We start from the raw sequence: 25,886 nt of genomic DNA on the forward strand, positions 1-25,886 counted from the left end.
GAGCATCTCTGTGCAGACAGACCCGTTGTGGGCATAAGATACATTTGCTTTCATTTCTCCTTGACACTCTTTAGAAACCGAACTGAATGCTGGAGATTTGCCCCAGTCATGTAGAAGTAATGTGACATTTCTGATTCTTCCCAATTTTTTCTCACCGAACTTGAAGCGCTTCTAGCATAGAAAGAGGAAAGAATAATGCATTTCTTTAGTTTTGAAAACAAAACAAGGTTTTTCTGCTCCTGAAAGCCTCATTACCCAAATGGTTCTGAAAGGAAAGGAGAAGCATGGGGGACAAGGTTGGGGACAAGCGCTGGACAGCATTGGGGTGGCAAGGGTGTGCCAAGTCTGGGAACAGAATCTGAGAAAAGCCGGGATCATAGCTTAAGGAACCGTCCTACACAGGAAAGATGCTGCCAAGGACACAGGGAGAGGAAGAAAGGAAGTGGGAGGAGAGGGAGAAGAGGGCTAGCCCAGGCTAGCAGGGGTGACGCCACAGCACACCACTACACCGGCTTCACAGACGTTTCCTCAAAAGGTGGAAACGTCTCCTGAGGCCTTCTGTGGAGAAACAGGGAGAAGAAAGGCTTGGGCAGTATGGAAGCCGGTGGGAGGCAAAGGCTGCCTCTGCTTCTCGTAGGCATAAATAGAACCTGAGACCTAGTAGACGTTCAACCAACGCACGTTTCTTTCTTGCTCAAAATCTGGGAGCCAAGGATGAAATGTTTTATTGGATGATTGATACTCAACAACTATTTACTAAGGTGTGGACACACACAAACGCCAACAAGACAATTTTCCTGTGCTCTGAGAGCTCAGAAACTATCACAGGCTTGAAGCATGAAGGATGAGTAGTTGAAGGCTTCTGGGTGTTGCTTGGCGTTTTGTCTCTTTCTCTGGAACATTCTCATGTCCTCTCCTCTTCACAGCCTTCCTCGTCCACTCAGGTAATACTGATGCGAACGTATTCCATCCCTCCTGTGTGTCCCACCCCTCCCTTCCCACGCCTCTCTTAGACACTCCGCGGCATGGAGCAGTGGGAAGGGATCTTGGCATCAGATGGGCTTGGTTCCCGTACCCCCTCTGCCGCTCCCTAACCTGGTGTCTTTCCACCTCACCTGGAGAATGGGAGCAACACAGCCTCTCCAGGGCCTCTGTGGGAATGGAGGCTGTATTTACATTGCTACAAAAAGCAGGGGCGTGTTTGGCCAATCCACAAAGGAATGAATGATGCGTATTTCTCATCACTGTGGTGGGAAGAGCTAGAATTCCAGAATAATCTGGAATCTACAACATCCAAAAGACAAGGCCCACAGTGGAGCATGCTGGATAAGGAGAAGATGTTGGAAGGGTGCAGCAGATCCCTACCGACGACCCAGGAGGGATCTGTGTGCTGGACAAGAGGCAGAGAGAGCTATAGGAATACATTTCTGGAACTTTCTGATGCTGACCTCTCTAGACTTCAGTTGACATGGTAAAGATACAGATAAACAGCCCTCCTCTCACAGAGATACTGTGGAGGCTCCTGCTGAGGCTGAGATCAGAAGAGCTCCAAGTCTACCAAGAAGCAAGTGGCTGACATGATTCTACACTTCTCACTGCTGTCCCCAGCAGCCAGTTTGGCTGGGCTGCTCTCCACAAGGTGAACTATCACGGAGCTTCACAGTCTAGGATTTCCTGGATCTGGGAGCCTGGACCAGACAAGGAGTTGTCCTCCTGTGCCACAAAGGGCCGGCTGTGGCGGATCCCAGGGTCCTGCAGTGTGCCCATCTGCTGGGTCTGCCAAGGCCAGAGCAATGAGGTGAAAGCCAGGGAAAGAGTCCCGGTGTCTGAGCTGAACGCCAGCCTGGGCACTGACTCGCTGCTTGCCATATTGTCCCCACAGGCGCCGCGGGCCTGGCCTTTTCCCAAGAGTAGCCAGGGCCTATGGCCTAGGTTGTCATGGAGACAGTCTTCCTCGGTGGCCTTGCTTTCAGTCTCTGGCTTCAGCACGTTCTTCACAGGGAGTCCTCCCCTCTTCCCCATCTGACTTACTCTTCCCCGAAAAGCAGCCTCTCCCTCTCAGTCATTCATTCAGTCATTCATTTATTCTGATAATAAACATATATGGGGGGCCTCCTATAGACCACACACCATGTCAGATAACCAGATACAAAATTCCCAGCTCCATGGAGGCTACATTAGTGGGGGAAGATAGACAACAGACAAATGAGAAATAAATATAACACAAGGAAAATAATATAGACGTGATCTCTCAGAAGAGGTGACATTTGAGCAGAGGCCTGCCTATAATGAGGTGAGCCATGTGGGTGTCTGGGAAAAGAACCTTCCAAGGAGAATGACAGCCACTGTGCAAATCTCGCGTCTGAAGACACTGTAAGGCTGTGTCCGAGAAGCATAAGGTAGCCCGTGGGGTTGAGGACAGGAAATGAGACCATGTCGATGTGAGGGTTTGACACCCCAGGGTTTGATCAAAGCCGAGGAGGTTGCATTTTATTCAAAGATGTGGAAATTGCTCCCACTGAAATAGTCAAGCCAGAGAAGGGGATGCCATGATTCTGCTTGAAAGTTTTCAGGGGTGCTAGGTTGAGGGATGGGGGAACGGGTGTGGGAAGGGAACTTAGCCAGAGTTGCTGCTGGTCCATGGCTTGGAGCAGGGTGGCAAATGGGTAGACAAAAGAAGATGTTTGGAACCTCTCACTGCTCGGCCAGAAGTGAGTGTAAGGGAATGCACTTTCCCAAGGATGACGCTCAGATATTCAAGCTTGTCTAGGTGGTGAGGCTTCTTCCTGGAATGAGGAAGAAAAAGGAGGAGAAGGCATTTGGATAGGATTGAGAGTTCAGGGCTGGCAAGATGGCTCAGCAGTAAAGGCGCTTGCCACCAAGCCTGATGACCTAAGTTCGATCACCAGGACCCACATGTTCTGTGGAGATCAGAGGACATTTTTTGGAAGTTGGTTCTCTCCTTTATGTGCTGTGATATGAGCATATTCCTAACACAACACAATTAATACAGTAAATTCTTTTTTAAAAAAAAAAGTTAGTAGTTTTGGCCATGTTAAATTTAAGGTGCTAAATGAGAAAATGTCAATCTGTACCCCACAATTCTGCATTCATAAAAAATGAAAATTAAATAAATAAAAAGTAAAAGGAGGCCGGGCGGTGGTGGCGCACGCCTTTAATCCCAGCACTCGGGAGGCAGAGCCAGGCGGATCTCTGTGAGTTCGAGGCCAGCCTGTGCTACCAAGTGAGTCCCAGGAAAGGCACCAAAACTACACAGAGAAACCCTGTCTCGAATAACCAAAAAAAAAAAAAAAAAAAGTAAAAGGAGATAGAAATACTTGCCAATTTGGTCACTGCACTGCACTGTAGACAGGGTAGAACTATAAAATGGTATTTTCCTCTATAAAGTAAAATTATAAAATAACTCACAACTTTACAATTTTAATAAAACTTTTAAAAAGAAAACAACATGGGGGGCTGGAGAGGTGGCTCAGAGGCTAAGAGCACTGGCTGCTCTTCCAGAGGTCCTGAGTTCAGTTCCCAGCAACCACATGGTGGCTCGCAACCACCTGTAATAAGATCTGGTGCCTTCTTGTGGTGTGCGAGCATAATCCAGGCAGAACGCTGTATACATAATAAATAAATAAATAAATCTTTTTTTTTAAAGAAGAAGAAAACAACATATAAAAACATCTGAATAAATGGCTCTGTTTTTAGATTTATTTATTTTATTTTATGTGCATGGGTGTTTTTGCCTCTGTGTGTGTGTGTGTGTGTGTGTGTGTCTGTGTGTGTGTGTGTCTGTGTGTGTGTGTGTGTGTGTCTGTGTCTGTGTGTGTGTGTGTCTGTGTGTGTGTGTCTGTGTGTCTGTGTGTGTGTGTGTGTCTGTGTGTGTGTGTGTGTGTGTCTGTGTGTCTGTGTGTGTGTGTGTCTGTGTGTGTGTCTGTGTGTGTGTGTGTGTGTGTGTCTGTGTCTGTGTGTGTCTGTATGTGTGTATGTGTGTGTGTGTGTGTGTGTGTCTGTGTGTGTGTGTGTGTGTGTGTGTGTGTGTGTGTGTGTATGCACTATGTGTGTACCTAGTGGCTACGGAGGCCAAAAGTGGGTGCCAGATGCCCTCTAATGAACTGGAGTTACCGATGGCTGTGGACTGAGCCTGGGTCCTCTAGAGGAGCAACATGTACTCTTAACCACCGAGCCATCTCACCAGCCCTGTTTGACCCTAGGAATTCTTATAATGGACACCCAAAGTGTCGCATACAATCCTTTCACCCCTGAAGATGTTCCCTTGCCTGGCAAAGAGACGCTGTAGGCGTGTTTACAGCTGAGAATCCTGGGTTGAAGATACCGGGAACTGTCTGAGTGGAGCTGAAAACCAGAGGACTTTCTTGGCGGAAGCCAGAGGAAGAAGCACAGAGAACCAGCCAGAGAAATCGGACGTGCCGGCTTTCATCATGGAAGCAGGGGCCTAAGAGATGTGGCCAGCTTCTGGAGGCTTCTAGAATCTAGAGAAGCCAAGGAAATGCAGTCTCCTCAGAGTCTCGGAGAGGAACATTACCCTGCCTGTGTTTTAATCTTCAACTCCTAAACTACAGAGCCGAAAATCAGCAAACCTGCCCCGTTGAAACCACTAATTTTATGATGGTCTTTTGCAATCGAGACAGAAAAGCCACACAAGAAGGAAATGAGCGGCTGGCCCAGGCTCTCCCCAGGCCTGTGTAAGACGGGTGTGAAAATTCCCAGGTGGTTTGAACAAGGCTGAGGTCATTGGAGACCTTGACCGCATCAGTTTAGTAGGGAGGGAAGGAGATTGGAGGGTATGGGGAAGAACGTGGGGCTGGGGGTAGAGGTGGGAGCCGAGCCAATCTTCGGAGGAGGTGTGTTAGAAAAGAAAAGCAGGGTAGAGGCGGGTGTGGGCTTAAGGAAGAATTTCAGACTTTTGCTCTTTAAGACAGGAGATACTGCTGCATGCTTGTGTGGTGACAGGAATGAGCCAGGAGAGAACAAGCATGAGATGAAACCAAAGAGACCTGAAAGCCCTGCTCCCCACCGCTCTGCCTCCAGGACCAGATGCGGGGGCCCCACAAAAGCCCCATACCTTAGCTCTCAACCTTTTGTGGAATAAGGGGCTCTCTGCCAAGCGGCGTGGACCCAAGAGCCTCACCAGGACCCCCTCCTCTCTGGAGCAGCTTGTGGAGCTCGGCGTCTGCTCCTCCCAGCGCCTGTACTGCAGGGGCTGCAAGGCCTGGCGGTCACGGCTGTGCCTCCCCTATGTGGTCAGCTGGCTCTGTCTTGCTCCGTGCGCTCCCCGGCTTGGTGGAGATGATAAGACGGAGAGACCATTTGATACTTGAATGATGGGAATCACCTCCTTCCTCCACAGAGTGGTCACTATGCCCCGTGGACTTGACTTACCTGAAGTGTAATCTCACACTCTCCCAGGGTCCCAATTATTCCCATTTTTGAGACAAAAAAAAAAAAAAAAGGCGAGGCCTAAGGAGATCAAACAATGTGCCCAAGGCCGTGCGGCTGGGACACGGAAGAACCAAGGCTGGAACGCTGGCGGCCCATCTCTTACCAGTGGTACATGAGAGCTGAAGGAACCCACTCTGGGTGCTGGAAGAGCCGGTGGAGGGTCACCAACACATCGGAAGGGATGCCCCGGTTTGGACCATTGGATGCTTCACTTGGATCATGAACTTGACGGGACTTAGAATTGCCCGGGACAGTCGCTTCTAGGTTCCAGCAGGAATTAATTGAGAGGTTAAGACCCATCCTGGAAGTGGGAACGGTCATCATCACACGGGCCGAGGTCTACACTGCATAAAATGGAGAAAGGGAGCCACGCACCTGCATTCACCTCCTGCTTCCCGTCTGCAGACACAGTGTGAGTAGCTGCCCCCACAGCTGAAGTGTCCCCGATACAGAGGACCGTGCCCATAAACTGTGAGCTGGAACAAACGCTTCTTTCTGTGATTTTGTTTTGGGTCGGGCTGAGTTTTTTGTTTTGTTTATTTGTTTGTTGCCACAGCAGAAAGAACAGCGCGCCTTGCAGACTGGAAGTTTGAGTGAAACGTAGACACTGAAGACGGTGTCGAGATGAAACCGTGAGGGAACAGACCGGGCTGGGCACCAACAGCGGGACCCAGCCAGGACGGGTTCCCTTTCGCTGTGGAATAGGAAAGCAAGGCCTGTTGAAGGCAGACCCAGCTAAGAACTCACACCCTGTTCTCTAGGCAACAGAATGGCCTGCCGGAGCACAGTGGTAACTAACGACTCAGTCTGCCAGGCCCCAGTCGAAACGGCTATGCTCTGGATTTGGTTACAGGGCTACAGTGTCGAACCAGAGTCCGCAGCATTCCGAAGCCCAACACGGTCCATCACCCCGCAGCTGGCTGGGGTCTGTCCAAGTCTACCAGGATCCAAGTTCACTCCAGAACAGCAGTGGCCGGGGACCAAAGCCCAGAGGGGGTTGGATGGTGTCAGAGAAGGGAGCAGAGGCCAAGTCCTGTGTTTCTGCAGACAAAGGAAGAAAGCAGGCTAGGAGATGGGGGCAACATGTGACACCTGGGCCACGGGCCTGGGCAGCAGCCGCTGTAAAGGCCAGGATAATGGCTCCCTTTGTCTTGCCTGTAAATTCTCCGGAAAAGAAAGGATTCCAGGGCCCGCTTCTCTTGCTTGCACAATGCTGGCTGCCCGGGGCCCCACTGTGAGGGCCTGCCATGGCATTTGGGGAGCACTGAGGCCCCTTCACTGGCTTGTTCCTTCTAGGCATGCAGAATCGGGAAGTCAGCGCGATGAGCCAGACTGTCTGCAGCGAGTTAAGAGATGGGGCTGAGGTCCCACAGGGAACGTGGTGTGTGTCCTGAAAGAAATCAAAGACCTCGAAGCTCAGAACTGGGGTCTCCGGCGTCTCCGGCGTCTCCCGGCGTCTCCCGGCGTCTGCTTGCCTCCACGCCTGCCTTCTGCATACCATTTCCTCGCACGCACTAGCCAGACAGGGCTCCAAACACCAGCTTTGGAACGTGACGAGGCCGGCGCTGCCGCTCACAGTCACAAGTTATCTAATGTTGATGAGCCTCAGTTTCTCCGTCTTCGAATGGGCGTCCCCAGCACTTGCTTTCTGAGATTTCCAGTGGGAACAGTGAAGGAAAATGTCTGCAGTATGTGCTAGAGCCTCCAGAACAGAGGATGGACAGAGTAACCAGCTGTCCAGCCTGGGCTCCAATTCCTACAAAAACAAGGAGCTAGCTCCCTGTGCTCCATTCCCAACGGAGTACAAAACCGCCTCTTATACCCTCATGGCGTAAAGTGGGCTGTGCAGAGGGGACAGACGTGTCAAACATCTGCTACGTGCTGGTGATACCAAAAGCCACTCAGAGTCATTCAGTGTCTTGTCCAAGGCCACACGGCAGATGTGACCAGAATTTATATTTGAGTCTGTCCAGTTCTCTGCACTATGTGTGGGAACGGCCTCCCTGGATCCGTTAGTGTTTCCTCTTCTCTGAGGAAGAAGTCCCTAGACCCCAGGGGACAAGACTTGGTGTTCTCCACACTATCCTAGCCCGTCTGTTCTCACCAGGCTCCACTTTGTCCTTATCTCCCTTGAAAAAAAAAATACCCTTCAGATGCAACACCCCCCACCCCCTAACCCCCATCCTACCCCAACCCCCGCTGTCCCCTGACCAGTGCAGGAGAGCGTCTTGTTGCTGCTAAAGGCTCACGTGTTGAGATCTTGCTTGCCCTCAGGTGGGCTTTGGAAAAAATGGCCGACTCATGAGGACTCTGCATCATCAATGGATTAATCCACCGATGGATTGCAATTCGATAATGTTACTGGGAGATGATGAAAATTTGTGGAGGTGGGACCTGCTTGGAGGACGTAAGCCATTGGGGATGTGTCCTTTGACATACCTTGTGCCCAGCTCATCCCTCCACCCCTCCACCCCTCTACCCCTCCCCTGCCACACAATCCAACCGCCATAATGTTCCGTCTCCGTCTCACTACAGGCCTAAAAGCAATGGAGCCAGTCAGCCATGGAGAAGCCCTCAAGACTGTGAGCTAAAATCAGTCTTCCCCCTTCAAGGTGCTTGCCTCAGGGATTTTGTCACTGAGATAAAGTGACTAGCACACCTGTTCTATCCAGGGTTCCTTGGTTAAGCTGGTAAACCCTAAGATGCTGGGGTACCAGGACCACTGACATTCCACTGGTAACTCTTGCGCTCACCATATTCAGCCCCTAAGAATGACATACAGCTCATGCTCTGGAAAACATTGGGAAGAGTCCTTGCAGATCTACACTCCAGATAGCAGAACTCTTTCCAACCAGTTTAACTAAGCCTCCCTGGTGCATTCAGGAGTCAAGAGGGTTAATACACAAGGAATCAGTCCTCAAAATGGTCCAGGGACATTTGCCTCCTGGAATCCTGTCCTTGTACAGGCTCTTCCTACACTGACGCATGCAGTCATTCGGACGTTGTGGAATTGACATCATGTCACTTCCATGACCCCATCATGAAAGACATTGCAGCTTCCACCTTTGTCTCTTTCTCTAGGGGAAACCTGCCACACCAGAAGAACCTTTAGTAAGGAAATATCAGACCTGAGTTCTTCCATCAACTGCGGCACCTTGGGTTCTTATATCTCTGTCCCTAAGGGCAGCAATAGCATCAAAAGCATGGGTAGTTGGGGCTAGAGAGATGGCTCGGTGGTTAAGAGCATGGATTGCTCTTCCAGAGGACCCAGGTTCAATGCCCAGCACCCACATGGCAGCTCACAATCATCTACCATTCCAGCGCCAGGGGATCCAGTACCGTCTTCCCACCTTCCCACAGGCACTGCCTCTATTCAGGACATAGACATACATGCAAGCAAAATGCCCCACACATAAAATAGTGCATTTGGTAGTGGTGTTTCATCACAGCAATGGAAGACAAACTAGGACAGAGGGCAGCAGCTAGCTAACACAGCACACATCGAAACTTTGAAAAAAGAAGTCTGGTCTATATTTACCTGGTCTTTAGTCAGGGGGCACTTTGAACTCTGTCAAGCTCATGGTTAGCATTCTTTAAGAGTATCGTTATTTTTATCCTCACTTCCTCTGTGCCAGATGTCAGAAGTTGTCACCTCAGCAATCTTGGAGAGTCTGGGAAATGGGGAAAAAAAGTGATGATTCCATTTCATCCTCCAGCACCCCTCTGACTGGGTGCATTAGCACCCCCATTTCACGTATGATGAGAGGTTGAGTCACTTTTCTTTTTCATTTCCCAGGCTATCAGACTCTGGCCCCACCAGTGCAGTGGACACTGCAGAGGGAGGTTCCTTGATTCATGGGCTGTCACTTCCAGACTACATGAAGCTGGCTTGTGTGAACTGGAAGACTGAACAGAGGCAGGAAGGGAGAGAAGCCAGGAGCTGGGATGAATCCAGCGGGGCCAAGAAGCTTTTGATGGCAGCTTTCCTCTTTCCTCACTGTCACCCCTTTGGGGCAGAGATGTTGCAAGAAGCCAGGCTAGCTCAGTTGATGGGAAGAATTCCAAGTTCACAATCCCTTGTCAGGGTTTTTGCTTGTCGTTTGTATTTTCCTGGATGAAGATGCGATTTCTAGATGCTATCAGTTTCCTTCAAGGAAGTCCCTAGGGTTCCCGCTTAGCTGGACTATAGAGACTCGACCTGTTTCTTTACTGCTTTAAGCTATCATCACCAGCTCTAGTTTGGGGGACTCGTCAAGTCCTCATCCAGCACTAATGCTATAGTAGAATACAGTATAACTTTACCCGTGTGTGTGTGTGTGTGTGTGTGTGTGTGTGTGTGTGTGTGCCATGTGCCGTGTGCCGTGTGCATGCACACACATGTATATAGAGGACAGAGGTGGATATCAAGTATCTTTTTCAATTGCTTCCATGAGTTTTTGAAGCAAGGTCTTTCCTTGAACCTGGAGCTCACCAATTTGCTGTGGATGTCACTCTGTATGCTGTGAATGTGTTGCTGTGACTGACTGATAAATAAAAACGCTGATTGGCCAGTCGCCAGGCAGGAAGTACAGTGTAGGTAGGATAAAAAGAGAGGAGAATTCTGGGAAGTGGAAGCCTGAGTCAGGAGATGCTGCCAGCCGCCACCACCATGAGAAGCAAGATGTAAAGTACTGGTAAGCCACAAGCCATGTGGCAACTTGTAGATTAATAGAAATGGATTAATCTAAGATATAAGAACTAGATAGCAAGAAGCCTGCCACGGCCATACAATTTATAAGTAATATAAGTCTCTGTGTGTTTACTTGGGTCTGAGCATCTGCAGGAGCCGGGTGAGCACAGGAAAACTTCAACTACACCAAGTTGTCTAGGCCAGCTGGTCAGAGAGCTCCGGGGATGTGCCTGCCTCCACTTCCCAAGTGCTGGGATTACAGGTGCACACCGCCATGCTTGCCTTTTTATGTGGGCACTGGGGATCTGAATTTGGACCCTCGTGTTTGTGGGAGCCTCATCTTCTCCAGGTGAGCCATCCCCCCAGCCCTTTCATGAACAGGTACTGAAGAACCTTTCACTGAAAGATTTTGCTTGCAGGTTGCTATGCAGGATAGCAAAAGAGTAAAAAATAAACAGAGGACAGGGTTTTAGGAACTTAGAGCATAAAGTCTGAGGAGAAGTAATGGATAGACTTACCTAGGCCCAAATTCTGATAAAATTATGTCACTGACAAAACCAGGGGCAAATGATACAACTTCCCGGAGTCGCGGTTGGTTTAGTCATCTGAATAATAAAACCATTTTTGGGGAGAGTTATTTGGCTAACATCATCAAAATCTAGAATGCAGGCACCTTTCCACTACAGAGAAACTCCCCTGGAGAAATACCATCAGGAATGCTCCAACTTCAAAGCTCGGGGAGGGCCCTGATAGCACTGTTTATATTCCACAATGTGTGAGTATTAGCCCACCATGAAACGTGGAGTGCATCAAGGCAGAGACTTGCTTGCAGCTGCCCAAAGGAATGAAGTTGAGTCAAGTCAAGTGTCCCAACAGTTCTCCAACATCCCACCTGCTGTCTTACCTTTACCTGAGTTATTTCATTGCCTCTGGTCCCCACACCTGCCTTGGAACCAGATTCAGGGAGGAGCCAGTGACCTATGGGATCACAGAGGGTTCCGTGCCATGAGACAGACTGCTTTCCGCACTTTTTAAAATCCGTTCCCTCTACAGAAGAGGGCCTCCACGGGCAGTAGAACCTAGCTCAGGCCTCTTCTCTCTACCACAGGCTCCTGCACCTTCTCTCCCGCCAGGGGTGTCCTGACTCCAGCTCCCCTCATCAGTCTCTCTCTCTCTCTCTCTCTCTCTCTCTCTCTCTCTCTCTCTCTCTCTCTCTCTCTCTCTCTCTCTCCATTGCAGCAGCCCTCACCAAGGTTCTTCCCTCTGTCTCTTTTCTGGCAATCAGTTCTCCTGACTGATGCCCCAACAATCTCCCGAGGCCTGACCTTAACTCCTGGTAGCCGCAGAGGAGAGTAACACTAACAAAGCCAAAGCGCTCACACTGAACCCAACCCCTTATGTGCTGCTAATCCTCTCAGAGAAGAGTCTCTGCTCCAGCTGCCTCTGCTCAGACTGTTTGATCTCCTCCGCCAGGGATGTCCTCCCTTCCCCCCATCCCCACCTCCACCCCCACCCCCCAACCCTACCCCCACCCCCCACCATGTCTGCTCTGGGACTCTTTCCCTCCGACCCTGCTTGTTCTCTCGCTGGCCACCTTTGGGAAGCCTCCCCTGTCACACACACATGGTCTCTCCTCAGAAATCTTCCCACCTAGCTGCCTCAAAATCCCACTATTCCCAGAACCGATCTCCACCACTGGGGGGTGTAGGGGGGAGCAGTCATTGCTACAACTGATCTCAACCCTCCTTCCAGTCCCCCTGAGACCTGGCATTTCATAGACAGCAGATGCTCAATAATGACTTGAAAAATGATTAATGAGTATGGTGCAGCGATGGATTATTACAGGAATAATTTCTAAGTAAATGAATGAATCGCCCGAATTCATGAAGGAATGATTAAATCTGACCTTGGAGTCTCTGGTCATTGGTAACCTTCTTGCATGCAGATAATCAAAGGCCCAATGTGCAAAACTCTTCTTGCAAGTAAAAACAGTCCAAGTACAAGCTAAGGATGTCAACGCCTCAGGGTTCCACAAAGACATCCCAGCAGAGAAACACAGGATATGAGCCATGGAAGAGGGACTCGAGATCCACAAAATATACTCCACTTCCCTCATTAAAAAATTCAACCCATGGAGCATGGTGGTGCACGCCTTTAATCCCAGCACTCAGGAGCCAGAGGTAGGTGGACCTCTGTGAGTTCGAGGTCAGCCTGGTCTACAGAGTGAGTTCCAGGACAACCAAGGTTCTGTAGAGAGACCTTGTCTCAACAAACAAAAATTTAATTTGTGCTAATTAAAAAATAAATAAAAAATACAATCCAAAGATGAGATGTAAGTCCGTTCCCTTGGTAAATGTATAAGCTTGGTTAGCAAAAGAGGGGGAGCAGATAGGCTTGAGTATTTGGCGTGGGGCTGTTACATATCTAACATTAGGAGAGTCATCTGAATATGCACGCTGAGGTTGTTAATTTTCAAGTACATGCACCCTTTGAGCCAGCAATGTTGCCTTAACCCTAAAGAAATATTTGAAGCTGGGCAGTGGTGATGCACACCTTTAATCCCAGTACTCGGGAGACAGAGGCAGGCAGATCTCTGTGAGTTCAAGGCCAGCATGGGCTACAAAGTGAGTTCCACGAAAGGTGCAAAGCTATACAGAGAAACCCTGTCTCAAAAAAAAAAAAAAGAAAAAAAAAAGAAAAAAGAAAAGAAAAGAAATATTTGGCAAAAAGACAAATCAAATGCAAGAGTCTTTAGCTCAACACTGTACAAATGAAAAATGGTAAATAATATGAAAGTCTATCTGCAAGAGTCTAGTTAAATAAATTGTGCTTCATCCACACAATGAAACAATTGAATTCTACACAGCTGTTTAGAGAGAACGAGGCCAGGCCTTCTGTGTAGATGGGACACAATACTCCCTCATCATTAGGTAGCAAAAGTGGATGAAAGAATCCATCCCTTTAATAGCTGTACCTAACATCTATGACTACAATAATCATGGGAACCCACAAGCCAAACTCCAGTGGTTGTGAGAAGAATTGTTGTTTTAAATTTTGTTTGTATAAAGAAAAAGAGCCAGGCTGGGCAGTGGTGGTGCACGCATTTAGTCCCAGCACTCGGGAAGCAGAGCCAGGCAGATCTCTGTGAGTTGGAGGCCAGCCTGGGTTACAGAATGAGTTCCAGGAAAGGCGCAAAAGCTGCACAGAGAAACCCTGTCTCAAAAAGAAAAAAAGAAAAGGAAGAAAGAAAGAAAGAAAGAAAGAAAGAAAGAAAGAAAGAAAGAAAGAAAGAAAGACAGAGAAAGAAAGAAAGAAAGAAAGAAAGAAAGAAAGAAAGAAAGAAAGAAAGAAAGAAAGAAAGAAAGAAAGAAAGAAAGAAAGAAAGAAAGAGAAAAAGAAAAAGATCCAGTGAAATGGAGGCCACTTTTCACTCACCTGGACAACCTGAATTCCAGCCCTTGGGCCACATGACAAAAGGTGAGAACAAACTTCCAAAGGCTGTCTTCTGACCTCCAAACCCGCGCCATGGCACACATATGTGGGTGCATACTCACATTATAAATGAACAAATCTAATTAAAAAAATTAAAAACAAAGCCAGGCAGTGGTGGCGCATGCCTTGAATCCCAGCACTCGGGAGGCAGGGACAGACAGATCTCTGTGAGTTCAAGTCCAGTTTGATCTACAGGTCAAGTTTCAGGACAGGCTCCAAAGCTACACAGAGAAACCCTATCTTGAAAAAAAAACAAACAAAAACAAAACAAAACAAAAAATACCTTTTTAAAATAATTTTTTTTTAATTAAAAGAATCTCTGTGTTTATGACCAGCAAAATATATTACTTTCAGCAACAATCATTCAGCAGGAATGGGGGCGGGGGCGGCGGGGATTGCCGCCATGGTAGAACTCAAAGGGTCCCACTCACCCTGTCCTGTTTTCCCCTCTCTAGTCAGACTCCACCCAAAGACTCAGTCCCTGGGAAAAGGCTGCCTCATTCCATTTTCTGCAACAATAGAAACAATGGTGCTCTCTGCAGCCACGTCAAGAGCGACCTCCAGAATAAAGCTCAGGGTCACTTGAGTCCCAGCCCAAGCAAAGCCAGTGCGTGAAGGTCCCGTAGATCGGGGACATCTTCACAAAGCAGACCTTGGGGATTGAGTCCCCTCTTTCAGATTTGGCCAATTCCGTTCCAAGGTCCCATTCCTGTGGCTACTGCCCTGGCCATTCACGGGGCTTCCTCTACAGTAAGAAAGAATAAGGCTTAGACAGAGTACAGAATCAGTGAGGACAGGAGGGAGGGGCCAAGGAGCCTGAGGGACAGTAGGCAGTGTGGGAAAGTAATTCCTGCTGGTGTTCAGCCGTGCTGTGTGTCAGATATGGAATCCGTGGCCCTGGAGCTGCTAGCTCTGGGCAAGAACCTAACCTCCATGATCACTGGGTTGCTGTTCTGTGAAATGTGATGGAAACTTGCCTGTTTCTTAGAGTTGCTGAGCAACAAATGAGTGACACAGGTCAAATACTCAGTACCTGGCCAGATACTCAGTTCTCAGCAAATGGCCATGGCTGTATTATTCACTGTGCAGTTACAGTAAAGTTTGTAGATGATAGTCCATTCAATGAGGATGGTGGCTGGGTACCACCAAGACTTTCTTCAACAGCAAGAAGAGCACTGACGACAGCTGATTAGAATGTCTAAAAAGATGAACTAGACAAACAGAGGTTAGAGAATGTAAGAAAAGTAAGAGAACGTAAGAAAAGTAACTATTACCCAATGGGGTATGCTCAAAATTAGACTGTGCTAGAGAAAGTTAGATAGTGAGATCTCGCTGGCTTTGTCATCTCAGCCATTGACATAGTACCCACGGCATGATAAACACTGATCAGTTAATACTGAATGAAAGAATGAACTCTGTGGGCTATGTGATTTGCTGGGGTAATTGAATCTAGAAGAAGGAGCTGTGTTTGATAAAGAAATGTTTAGCTCAGAGACACGGCTACCTTGCATCAAAACCCCCAGCAGGGAAAACAGTCAAGCTTTGGATTGAGCAAGCCCAATTCCAGGGTCTAGTCACTTAACCTTGATAGCTTGCTCTACTGTTAACTAAGTAGGTGGGGCCCCATTCATACTAACAACTCACATCTGCTGTGTTAGGACTAACAGGACCTTGAAAAGCATCAAATGAAACTGAGCCTGGGGAAGGCAGGGCCAAGTTGACAATGAGAAAGTGTCCCAACCCGGATCTCCTGATGGGCCGGTGGGCCTTGGTGGGAGTGGGGACTTGGGCTATAGGTGGTCATTCACCCAGGTTCCCATCAAGTGGACAGTGAAAGGGGGTGAATGGGAAGACATTGACTACCAACCTTCTGCTCTGTCCACAGAGAAGACTTGGGCCAAGACTCTGGACCATCTTGCCCTCCCTAGGGACTCCCTGCCCAATGAGTCTGAGTCTTGTCAGCCTGAACCAGATGCCGTGGAATCTCACGAGGACTCAGACTTTGTCTGAGTAACACATTGCTTGTTCTAGCTCAGGGCATGGGCACTCCAGTTCATGGGCTCTTGTGATGCGGAGAACTGTGGAGCATGTGACCAGATCCTAACACAGCAAAATATTCATCGTGCCAGTTCTTCTGCTCTGCAGAAGTCCAGATGGTGCTTTTCTGAGCAGGGAGGGGACCCTCATGAGCTGTCCTCATCATCCTTGTATTTCACAACACGGTGTGTGGACCAACAACTTTCCTGCTGTCCTTTCCTTCCTGATTCAACTCTAACACCGCAAAGTTGTGACTCCGGGTCACGGACCACAGCTAGAGGGATCTGGATACAGTAATCATTCGCCTCGCTGAACTCTCTAGAAACAACAATGGTCTCCATGGTGTCCAAACAGTCCTTGAGCCAACAGGCAACTATCTGTACGTGGACTTAATGATCAGGGAAACACTTTGCAAGGGAAATTGTCACACTTGAGCTTTTGTGGGTCACTTACGATCGCCTAGCGATTTTCTACTCCACCGAGAGGTGGTGCGGCCCTGACGGGTAGACTCGAGCTCACAGCTTTCAACTCAGTTCAGAACATGGGAGGGCTGAAACGGATCCAGGGCACAAATGGTTTGTTGACATACTTTCGGACGTTTGATATATCTGGCCTCAACACACAAAAATGCATTGGCAGAGAGGTCAGATGCTCGGGTGTTCCTGATTTAAAAAAAAAAAAAAAAAAATGCTTTTGAACAGCTACTGTCCTGGGAGCTGAGAACCAGAGAGAGAATGTGACATAGAGTCACCCAGCTGACATCAGAGCTGACCAAAGAGTCAGCAGAAGCCACACACCAGGGGCCAGTGGAAATGGACACAGCTTATTTACGGGTGGCTGGAAATTCATCATCAGAATTGTTTTCCTTTTTTCCACACAATTTCATAGTCTTACACAGGTGTAAGTAGCCAAGCAGCATCCCCATTCTCTGTGAGTGAACTGTTTGCTATACTCAGTTAACAAACCGGCACTAAATCCCTCCCGAGTTTCATCTGTGTGCTGTTAGGAATACATGTATAATATATGATTTATTAAATATACACGTACGTAATGTGATATACATAGTAAATACACCCTTCTATCCATAAACTCCATTTATTTCTTCACTTCTGAGTATATGATCAACTCAGACTGCTTTGAATTGTCTCCATTCAACTTTGTACCTTGGTTTTTCCTCCATGCTGATCTCTCTGGAACCTCGGCACTCTGTCGATGGCTGCATACTCTTTGACTGGATGAATGTACTGACGTGTATTTAGACACCTGACCGTCTTTGGAACTTCAGACTGTTTCTCGTGTTCTCCTACTGAAGTCACGGCTTTGGTGAAGTTGCTTGTGTATAAAACGCTAGGATGTGAGCGAGTGCTTCTGGAGAAGAGCTATCTAGAAGTGAGAATGTGAGGTCACTTGTCTGGGGAGGGTTTCACTTCAGTCGCAAGTTTACCTTAATGTCCAGAGTTCCGCTCCTGAGCTTTGAGGGCTGGCGGGAGCCATGCATTTGCACTTAGATGCCACTTGGAATCATCATATCAACCTGTGAGAACAAAACATGTTCCTCATTTCATAAAAACAACAACAACCTGGGGCTGGAGAGATGGCTCAGTGGTTAAGAGCACTGGCTGTTCTTCCACAGGACCCAGGCTCAATTCCCAACACCCACATGGCAGCTCACAACTGTCTGTAACTCCAGTTCCAGGGAATCCAATACCCTCATGCAGTCAAAACAACAATGCATATTAAAAAAAAAAAAAAAAAAAAAAAAAGTTGGGTCTTCCCATTTGAAAAAAACAACAACCTACCAAACTAGGAACAGAGGGAATTATTTCAACTTCATAAAAAGTACTTATATATGTATGTGTGTGTGTATGTGTATATATATATATGTATATATATATATAATGTCATAGTTAATGGTGACAGACTGAACACTTTCTCTTTGATATTTGAGAATAAGACAAAAAAAGTATGATTTCAACATCTTATTCAACTTATTACCAGAAGGTCTAGCTAGTACAATAAAGTAAGAAAAAAAACAAAAAACAAAAACAGGTATATGTATTAGAAGAAAGAAATAGGACTGTTTCTGGCTGGACATGACATGTTTATCTGTGTAGACAATATCAAAGAATCTATAAAGAGTAATGAAGAACAAAAACCACTAGGACTAAGAAGTAAGCTAAAGAAGTTTTCAGAGTGTAGAACATAAAATAATTGAATGCATTTCTCCGTCATTCTAAGAATGTACATGGGGAAACGGAAGTTAACAGGAAAATGCCATTTACAATCACCCGAAGAAAATGCAATCGTTTATATGTATTTACAAACATACATAACAAAGTAAACAGAGTCTGGAGAGATGGCTCAACCATTAAGAGCCCTGGCTGCTCCTCAAGAGGACCCAGGTTAGGTTCCCAGCATCAATGCAGTGGCCCACAAACATCTGTAATTGCAGTTCCAGAGTATCTGACACCCTTTTCTGGCTTCTGTGGGCACCAGGCACGCAAGTGGTGCACAGACATGCATGCAGACAAAACATCACATACATAAAATAAAATAAATCTTTTTGGGGTTTATTGCTGTTGTTGTTTTGAGACAGGGTTTCTCTGTGCAGCTCTGGCTGTCCTGAAACTTGCTCTGTAGACCAGGATGGTCTTGAACTCAAAAATCCACCTGCATCTGCCTTCTGAGTACTGGGGTTAAAGGTGTACATGACCATCCAGCTTATACAAATAAATCTTTTTTGTTGTTGTTGTTCTGTTTTTCTTTTTCTTTTCTTTCTTTTTTTTTGTTTTTTTGTTTTTTTGTTTTTCGAGACAGGGTTTCTCTGTGTAGCTTTGTGCCTTTCCTGGATCTTGCTCTGTAGACCAGGCTGGCCTCGAACTCACAAAGATCCGCCAGGCTCTGCCTCCCAAGTGCTGGGATTAAAGGCATGCGCCACCACTGCCCGGCAGTTGTTCTGTTTTTCAAGACAGGGTATTTCTATATAGCCCTGGCTGTCCTGGAACTCACTCTGTAGATCACGCTGTCTTTGAACTCACAGAGATCCACCTGCCTTTGCTTCCCAAGTGCTAGCATTAAAGGTATCCACCACCATCTGGCATAAAATACCTTTTTTTAAAATTTAAGATATATATATAAATAGTATTCTATGCTGAAAATAATAAGTGGATACAACTTTTTGTTACTGATTTGCCTACCACACATATGAGTGCAAACCACAGATATAATACTGTTTTTTTAGAACCTAAAACTGCACACAATGTGCTATACATGACTATTGTACAATATAACACAAAGCTGTTCAGATCACCTTTCTATATGTTCATTCTAATAGTCTATGTGAGTATCTATGGATTTTACAATCTCTGTGGAGTTTGTGGAACTAGGTCCCCAAGACACAAAGGGACAACTGTGTATAACATGATATTTTAAATTTTTTCTGAAATTTATTTAATCTTTATTTTATGCTTGTGTATGTGTTGTGTGTGTGTGTGTGTGTGTGTGTGTGTATGTATGTGTATCACATGTGTACCACATGTGTGCAGTGTCCAAGGAGGCCAGAAGAGGGCGTCTGATCTCATTGGAACTAGAGTTATAGACAGTTGTCAGCCACCATGTAGGTGTTAGGAATCAAACCCTGGCCCTGTAGAAGAACAATCAGTGCTCTTTACTGAGCCATTTTTCCAACCCTTTATAACATGACTTTTATGTCTCTTATTCCTATCCCATATCCCCTTACTAGAATAAAAGCAGGTAGTTCATTTCCTGAGGCATCAATGTATTCCAAACGTCTAGAATAGTACACACCATTCAGTAAGTGTTTGGTAACTACTGGTTGAATTAACCATTGAATAAAGTCTGGAGCAATTAACGACAAGTCGTACCTCATCTTTTTTGGTCTCCACAGAAAGTTTTGAAAAGCCTGCCAAAAGATAGTGCGCCATCCATTTTACAGGTAAAGCAACAGAGTACAAAGAGACTCAAGGTCTCCTTTCATTTATTTATTTAAAACAGTGTCATTCACGTATTTAGCAAACATTTATTGAATAGGTGTCATGGGTGGCAAACTAGGCTTAGGGAAAGAGCTGTTTACGTCTGTGCCTGAGTGTCTCTGCTCTTAAACACATGACCTCCTTCTGAGATGCAGCAAAAGCACACATACCCCAGTTACAAAGCAGTGTGTGTGAGAGATCTTGAACTTCCTAAGGGCAGAGGCTGTGGAGTCTGGCCCAGCCTCCTCGGCCGTTCCCGCCCTCAGTTTTGACACTTGTAAGGTAGCACTGGCAAAAAAAATAACCACTTCACGGAATTGTCACAGGCTCTTGACAACGCATGGGAAGCATTGTTCTCTGTCAACGTGTGTTCTGCCGTCCTTCCCAGCCAAGGGGCTCTATCCGATCTGGGTCCTGTAATCTGCATGACAATGCCAATGGGCTTATTCTTTTCATTTCCCAATATAAAGATGTATTGGGTAAGCTTTTTCAAGCCCAAGATTGTAACGCGCCCTCTCGCCACGGTGCCTCTCAGCAGGCGGAGTGCCCAGTGTGACCCCAAGTCAAGAGGGGCTCTGCTCCGGCCTGCTTCCTGTAGCATCTGTCCCCAGCAAGGACGAGCGGAGGAGGTCCAGCTGCAAGGCTGAAGTGGAAAGCCGTAGAGGTGTAAGCAATGGGCTCTGCTTCCAATAGCTGCAGCTGTCTAGCGGCTGAGCTATTTTTAAACCCCTTTTCAGACCCCTCCGCCGCCGCCGCCACCCCCGTGCTCGCAATGGATCTATTTTCTTAACTGCCAAGAGATAATGCTTAAAAATGGATAGCTTGAAAATATTCCGCGGCGCTCGTAAAAAAAAAAAAAAATGACCGAAATAGATAGCATATATAAGACGGCCTTTGTGTGGAGCAGCAGAGGACAGTGTGGCGAAGTCTCTCAGACCCCAGGGCAGCGCAGCCGCTGGATCCGTAGCTGACAAGCGTGGCTTTGTGTCTTGATGTGTGCTGTGCCCAGAAAAGGCAAGAAAACCAGTCATTGTGGAGGACATCAGAGACCTGCCATTTAAAGTGGCCATCCATCCCGGGCAAACAGGAGACCCCAAAATAACTTCCAAAGAAGGGCCCTTGACTTGGACACTGCCTTATCTAGGGAGCCTGTCCAAACCGTCTAACATGTCTTTGTCCCTTCCCTGAACTCTGGAACGTTTTCTGCCCCACTGGGTAGAACGGCTGCTCAAGCAGTCGTGTGTTACAGACGGAGGAATCATCCTCACTTCCCACTACCAGTCAACTCCTACCAGTTTTATCTTCTAAATCTAAATACTTTTCAAGTCTTAGCCTCTTTGCACCTTCCTCCCCATCCCCCAGCAGCTGCCCTGATTCAGCAGTGCTTGCAAACAAAAACAAAAAAACCCTCTGGGTTTTTGCAAGAGCATCCAATCTAACCTTTTCATGTGTTCATGTAGGGTGGGCTGGAGGGTTGAGGGTGTGTATCTTTGTGTATGTGCAGTGCACATGTACATGGGGTGCATGTATCTCTAGGTGTGCCTGCGTGTGGAGATCAGAGGACAGCTTCAGATGCCATTCCTCAGGGACCATCCACCCTGTTTATTTATTTAGACAAGGTCCACCGCTGGCCTGGAACTCACAAAGTAAGCTAAATTGTCTGTCCTGCCACCCAGGGGTCTCCGCCTTCTCAGAGCTGGGACAAGTGCAAGCCACCATGCCCAGCTTTGCGTGTGTGTGTGTGTGTGTGTGTGTGTGTGTGTGTGTGTGTGTGTGTGTGTGAATTCTAAGGATTGAACTCAAGTCTTTGTGCCTTTAAGGCAAGCACTTTTCTGACAGCTATCCCCCACCCCAACCCTCCAATCTAATCTTGCTGTACCTGTTTAGTTGATGTTGTTGTGGCTGTTGTTGTTGTTGCTGTGGTTGTTGTTGTTGTTGTTGTTGCTATTGTTGTTGCTGTGGTTGTTGTTGTTGCTGTTGTTGTTTTAACCTCCTTCACCATTTGATGTAGGGATTCTTTAGAAATTAAATGTCATGTCAGCTCCTGCTTAGACTTTTTTGATGTTACTTAGCTGCCCTCAGAAAACCGGTGAAGCCCTTCCGTGTGGTACACACAGAGCCCATCCCATCACCTGACATCTTCTTCAGCCTCAGCCCTTCTTTAACCCACCCCGTCTCTCTATTCTAGCAGTATCGAGCCACTCATAATTTCTCCCCGGTGTTGTTATTTCTCCCAGGCTTTATTTATGCCGGCTACCCTGTTCGGAATTCCTATCACCTCTATTTCTGTGCTTATTTTACATTGCATTCATTCAATTATTGGGGCGACACCGTATACAAGCGATAATCAGAAAACAATTTGCCAGAATTGGTTCTCTCTTTCCACCATACGGGTCCTGGGGATCGGTCTCGGGCAATCAGGCTTGGTGGCAAGTGCCTTTACCTAATGTGCCATCTCAGCAACCTCGTAACCTCTGTTTTCAAGAGGAAATATTTTAACGACAGATGGAACAAATATAGCAAAATGTATAGGTCCTTGGTAGGCAGCGTGATCCATTTTTACCAAATTGATAGATTCAAGTAACCGCCATATAAATCAAGAGTTAGATTATTACTGACCCCCCAGGAGTCTTCTTCCCAGACCCCACCCCAAGAAACAGCAAATAGTCTACTATCATTACAGTTTGGTAAGTCTGCCAAATTTTGAAGGTTAAGTGGAATCACACAGTGCACACCTTTTTATCTTTATTCATTTAGTGTTATTTTGTGAGATTCATCTGTATTGATGCACACTGAGCCAATTCCTTTGATTTTTCTTGTAAAACAGTTCACTATACAAATACAGTTTGTTTATCCAACCTAGTGTTAATTTGTGGGTTGACTCTTTTCTTTAAAATGTCACTCATTTTAAACATGCAGTTTTATTATTCCCTGGCTTGCGTTACTTCTATAAAAGACTTATCATTTCTTTAAACTCAGGGCTTTTAAAGCTCTCAATAATCCCTGTGCAAAGAGATTGAGCTTGACATTACTCAGAAAGCCTCAGCTGCACAGGCCCTGAGTCAGCAGACATATTCCTAGGTTTCCCACGAAGATACACATCCGTGCTCTGTGCGTCCCGGCAATTCTTTCCTGTCCTTGTCCGTCTTTCCTCTAAATCTGAACTTTTCCTACGGTTATCAGCCATCTGACGTCATATCTGCAAATAACACGCATATTCAGTTCTTGATTCAGTTACTAGATTTTCAGTTGGATATTTTCTGTTTGTCTCATTTTTTCTCTCTATAGAGTCAGTTCTCTGTAAAATTCTTCACTGGGCCATCACTCATCACTCTCTTGAGGGTTCACTCGATTGTTTGGAAGACTAGGTTTGTTAATCTTCAAGTCCAGGTCACTGGTGGGTCTGTTCCTGGAGTCTGACTCTTTCGAACTGTGCTTTTCTTCCTTGGGGACGTCAGCTAAGGTTTTGTTTAAGTCCGTCGTTTCCTTTAAAAGTTGTAGGGAATCTCTATGGTACTATGTCTCTAGAGAGGATTTCCCGTTCTCTGTTAATCTGCTCAGCACTGAGGTGAAGGGGGCTGGAGGCAGTGTGTTTCTGGAAGGCCTGCTGGCTGGTCAGTTGCTTTTCCTCCTCATTCACCCATGTTCACTGGCCTCCCTGAAAGTGTGCTCTAAAATTGGGGGCCTTTCCTTTCATGCAGAGTTTGAATCCCCCAGTACATGAGGACTGTCAGAATTTTCACTTAGCTTCTTAGACTTTCGATGGCTGTCTTCCTGTGGACTTCTCAGACACTTCCTTATTAGTGACAAATGGCTTCAGGGAAATGCGATATAAAATATCTGATTCACAGCCGGGCGGTGGTGGCGCACGCCTTTAATCCCAGCACTCGGGAGGCAGAGGCAGGCGGATCTCTGTGAGTTCAAGGCCAGCCTGGTCTACAAAGCGAGTTCCAGGAAAGGCACAAAACTATACAGAGAAACCCTGTCTCAAAAAAAAAAAAAAAAAAAAAAATCTGATTCACTTCTCTATTTTTCCCTCTTGTTTCCTGTTGGCCTCATAAGTGCTGGTTACCTTAGCTTTTCTCTAATCCCTTAAGAAGCTAGTTTTGTTTTTAGCTAGTGAGTTAAGCTAGTTATTTAGTTTGTGGTCTAGCTTTTCTAGTTATTCTTAATAGGAAAGTCAGTACTTTTATAAGCAATTATGTAAAAGATAGACAGCCATCCCCCTTTATCCGTTTTTTGACTAGCAACGTTCTATTCACCCATTAGAATTAGATGCCTCTTCTCCCTTTAATATCATGCAGCTCCATCCTTCTATCTTGGTTCCTCTCCAATCCCAGAACACCTTTGCATACTTCCCATACAGCTGGTAAGTTACTGTTTATAATCACACACACACACACACACACACACACACACACACTCACACACACACTCACACACATACACACACTTGAATATACACACAACCCCTAAACACTCACACGTGTGAACACACATACAAACTAAGCTATGAAGATCTTGGAGCCTGGGACTAGGGTTGTTCATTTCAGGGATTTCATAGCCTGCCACAACACTCTGGCTAAATCAACACATGCGTTAATGGGAACTCAATTTGCTTCACGTGGCTGCTCAGAAAAGTACAAAGCACCCAGCAAACCCTCAAGAGATGTTTCCATCCTGACCCTAGAAAGTGACCACCGGGATTTGCAAACCCACTGTCACGGTACTTCCAGTCTCTTAGGAGTTCTCCCAAAGACCTTAAGAACAAGGCCGCTTAAACTCGGGTGGTGTGCCCTGCACCTGCCGGGACACCACCTTAAGGTGTGACCGTGATTTATCTAGTCATGTGTTTTTTCATCTGCAGTCTTTCAGAAGACTGGATCTGAAACACGCCTTCCTGGAATGAGGTGTGTCTACCCTCATGGTGGGACACAGACATTGAGGTGCAGAGCCTTGGTGTGTGACCCTGGGAAAGTTACTAAACCTCCTTGCGTTGGTAAGGAATAACATTCATAAAGTCGTAAGGCAGGACCGGGGAGCTAGCTCAGTCAGGGAAGTACTTGCCACCCAGATGAGAATCTGAGTTTGATCCCCAGGACCCACATTTAAAAAGCAGAGGATGGCAGAATGCTTCTGTAATCCCAGTGCCGAGGAAGTAGAAATAGACGGCTGCCTGGAACTCACTGGCTAGCCAATGGACACAGCGAAGTCCAGGCCAGCAAGAGACCCTGCCTCAAGACCATGAAGGGTGACTTCTGAGGAATGATACCTCTAGTTCCCACACACATATGCACACATGTGCACCTACACAAACTCCTGCACCTACACAAACATGAACCCAAATGTACAGACACAAACACACACACAGACTGTCTCACACATGTTAAGTATGCCAAGTCATAAGGTGGTAGTTAGTAACCCTTGGTGTTCTGAGAAGATTGAGTGAGATACAATTACGCAACCTGTAAGAGTCCGTGTTGGGACCAGGATGATGTGGTATCACTGTGATGAATTCATCTTCTTTAGGGAGAAGCAGATGCACCCTGAGCTTCTTAGGAACTACCAAATGGCATGCTGAGCACTACAAGATGAACATCCAACCTTGGGCTGTCAGCTCCTTCAGCTTGAAGAGATGCCTCCAGCTGGAACCCGCAGTCAGAATGACTCACATGTGAGAACTGAACCTTTCCCTTGGTTCCTGAAACCTACAAACCAGAAACCCAGCAGAACCGGGCCTCTCCCACCGCAGACATGGGCCAGACACATCCGAAGAGGAAAAAAAAAAAAAAAGGTCCAAGTCATGCTGGTGATCTCTGCCCTGGGTCTGGAGTCTCCTTGCTGGGGACTAAGACAGGGTCTTAGGATGTCTTAGAGACAGATACTGTGAGACTGAGCACTCCTGTGACCTGGTCTTTTAGTGGGGACCCCAGGGACTTGGGGGTGAAGTTCCCAAGGGTTCTTAGGCTCCACAAACTAAACAGACTATAACAAGAATGCAGAGCAGTCAGGGGAAACCTGAAGTATGCAAGGTGTGGCAGACCGGCGTCACCTCAGAACAAGTGCCCTCGCCCAGGTGCATGCTACAGAGCTGCAGAGGTGCCAGCTGCATGTGGAGTTGGGGAACACCCAACACTGGCAACTAGCCCTCAGCAAGTATGGAGAGGACCGGGCACACTGAGGTTCCATCCAGAAGCCGAGAGCTAGTTTGAAATCCAGTAACA

The 25,886-nt window shown here is 46.9% G+C and overlaps 1 long non-coding RNA gene across 1 annotated transcript in view; it reads left to right on the forward strand.

Annotated features, from left to right (window-relative positions):
• The window catches only part of LOC121824345 (uncharacterized), a 50,039-nt gene that overhangs the window by 17,802 nt on the left and 6,351 nt on the right, over positions 1–25,886 (forward strand). The window contains exon 3 of the long non-coding RNA XR_006066191.2: positions 25,192–25,336. This is a non-coding gene — a long non-coding RNA (uncharacterized LOC121824345). The remainder of the gene's footprint in view (positions 1–25,191; positions 25,337–25,886) is intronic.

The sequence above is a fragment of the Peromyscus maniculatus genome, chromosome 20 (genome assembly GCF_049852395.1).
Source record: "Peromyscus maniculatus bairdii isolate BWxNUB_F1_BW_parent chromosome 20, HU_Pman_BW_mat_3.1, whole genome shotgun sequence".
Lineage (NCBI taxonomy): Eukaryota > Metazoa > Chordata > Mammalia > Rodentia > Cricetidae > Peromyscus > Peromyscus maniculatus.